Here is a 2892-nt window from a genome sequence, read left to right on the forward strand (position 1 = left end):
GTCACCAAGGAAGAGGCCGTGGTTCGAGAAGATGCAGGCCGACATGCTCAAGTTCGACGACGAGTGATCTATGGCGTCGAGGGGCTATCTTTTTTGTATGCCGGCAGGTGTGCCGGCATGACCACGGGAGCCGCGATGGCGTGGTCGAACTCAAGTCCCACCATTTTTTGTGTGCTGGCATGTGTGCCGGCCGACTGATGAGTGCGCCAACATGAACTGTGGTGTTTTCTGAAGCCGGCATTGTATGCCGGCGCTGGCATGGTGCCGGCATGAGACATGGCCACTGGCATGATCGGTCGCGGGCCTTTTTTATTTAAAAGTTGAATGCGAACATGAAATGGGTCGGCATGTTGAGCGCATTGCCGACCCAAACGCAAAACTGGGCGGACGACGGGCGGGCGGCCGATCCAAACGAACAAAAAGCGGACAAATGCGTCGTCCGTTTGGGTTGTCCCATTGGAGTTGCCCTTAGAAACTGAGGAAGTAAAACACAACGGGCGAGACAAAAATCGGGACACCGCCCAACAGCAAGCACGCTATAGCGTATATAACAAAAAAACACATCATCAATTATCCATGAAATTTTACAATGATGGGCGGTAGGAAAGGCACTTGATTTGCTGGAACAAAAGTCAAAGCCCACCCCGTGAAATGAACTACCATGGAATCCAGGGTTCACAGATGTCCTGACATTTTTTTTGTCGGCTCCCCTTGGAAGTTATCGCGCAGACAGCAAGGGGCGGTCCGTGATCGCACTCATGTAGTGGGGCCGGCTAAGAGACCAGCTATAGTATAATCCTCCTGAAGCCAAGCAGTCCATTCGGAATGCGATACCAAGAAACCAGAGGCTGAAGCACAACGCAAGATTGACGAACTGCGTTCGTTCACAGGGCGGCGCACACCGCAATCTAAGGTATATCCGTCTCCAACCTAATGCCTTTTGTAGACCAGGATTACGATTTGCACACCGCATTACGGTAGCGTTCCTGCAGTGCTTTTTTCATGTCTACGGTGTCGATCCGATTTCTCGCGCTCAACAATCATTTTCTGGCGTTTTGTATAGATTGTTCATGCAAAATCGTTTTCCTTGACATGACCCAAACAAAACTCAATCTGAAAATCATTTTTTGTCCCACTACACAGCCAAGGAATTGATGTGAACGCATCATGATCCTGTAATGGTGAATGTGAGACGTCGGAAAAACTGAATATCTTTTGCTGTCCATTTTCTGTCCCAGGATGGACGGGTACGGGGTTCTACCTTCAGGGCCGAACGCGCCCCGACTGATTGACAATGTATCATTCGAATCAGAAGACGAAGAGGGGATTGGTTTCCTGGCGGCGTTGTGGAGCCTGAGCCGGACGAGGAAGATCAGAACCAGGACAATGGAAAGGCGCCCCCAACCGGCTCGAGATGCGGCGTGAAGAAGTTGCACGATCCGATTTCCTCGTTCAATGACGAGAAAAGACAGTACGTCGAGATGGTGTTTGGGGGGCTGCTAGATTTAGTTGGATGTTCACTGATGTGTTTTTCCATAAGTTACATTTCATTTTTATGTGGAGAGCAAGTAAGTATTGGTTCACACGTGTTTTTTCATGGGTTACATTCCTTTTTTTATGTGTGCATCAATGACGCAATGTTGGATGTTCACTGATGTGTTGCAACAACTGGGTTGTTAGCCCATTTCCCAGCTACATAGAACTGACGGGCGCCGTACTGAAAAAGCAGTTGAGTGTGGGAGGTTTCATAGAGATAGATCTGACGAATGTTTTCAAAGCTCACCACAGGCCCCTGGGTTTGCAGCAGTACGAGCTACGCTCCATTGCTCGCGCTCCCATCTGCCAAAACCTGCATGTTTTCTCAATCAAACGATGCTACCTCGGAGAAGAGCGCTTGACTAAGGTGAGGCAGATACGCTTGTATGCAAATACTAGCACCGGACGTAGTAATTGCACGTCGGAGACAGCAGCGCAACATTTACCACATAGAGTTTTCTGGATGCGTTACATAGGCCCTTTTCCTATCCTAGATACATCTTTATCAGAACTTGATCCTCTCACGTACGAGATTGTGAACGCCCCGGCTACGGCGACCCCACTGGCAGGAGGGACCAAGCCCATGGGACTTAATCATTATGGATTTTGTCGACAGCTTATCTCAGTCCGGCAAGGCCAACTGTCTTTGGGTGCTGGTGGATAAAAAGACTCGGTATGCTCACTTCTTGCCCACTGCCCACCCCTACACGACAGCTAAGGTGGCCAAGCTGTACATGCAACACATGTATAAGCTTCATGGTTTCCCTCGTGCCATCCTATCTGACGGAGATCCAGTGTTTACAAGCCACTTCTGGCAGGAACTATTTCGTTATGCCGACACTGAGCTACGTTTGAGCACAACCAACCATCCGCAGACGGATGGTCAAACAGAGCGCGTGAACCAGTGCATGGAGACTTTTCTGTGCTGTTTCACGCACGCGTGTCCTCATCGCTGGAGTTTCTGGATTCCCTTGGCACAATTTTGATACAATTCCTCGCACCACTCAGCTATAGGAATGTCACCTTTTAAAGCTCTGTTCGGTTATGAACCGCAGCAATGGGGAATCATTGCAACAAGTTCCTGCTCGGTGCCGTCTTTGGAAGCATGGCTGGAGGAGTGTGCAGTGATGCAGAATCTGATTGAACAACATCTGCACCATGCTTGGCAGTGAATGAAGAGTAACGCGGATAAACACCGCTCTTTCCGGGAATTTGCCGTAGGGGACATTGTCTATCTGAAACTTCAGCCCTACGTGCAATCTTCAGTGGCTCCGCGGGAAAACCACAAACTGTCATTCAAGTTCTATGGCCCATACCCAATCATCGAGAAGATCAACATTGTCGCCTACAAGTTGC

The 2892-nt window shown here is 49.4% G+C and overlaps 1 long non-coding RNA gene across 1 annotated transcript; it reads left to right on the forward strand.

Moving 5' to 3' along the window:
• The first annotated feature begins 717 nt into the window (after nucleotides 1-717).
• On the forward strand, nucleotides 718-1651 carry LOC123152228 (uncharacterized). Its single transcript, XR_006476075.1, has 2 exons — nucleotides 718-913; nucleotides 1239-1651. It is a non-coding gene; the product is annotated as an uncharacterized lncRNA (long non-coding RNA).
• Nucleotides 1652-2892: the final 1241 nt, after the last annotated feature.

The sequence above is a fragment of the Triticum aestivum genome, chromosome 7A (assembly GCF_018294505.1).
Source record: "Triticum aestivum cultivar Chinese Spring chromosome 7A, IWGSC CS RefSeq v2.1, whole genome shotgun sequence".
NCBI classification, from domain to species: Eukaryota; Viridiplantae; Streptophyta; class Magnoliopsida; order Poales; family Poaceae; genus Triticum; species Triticum aestivum.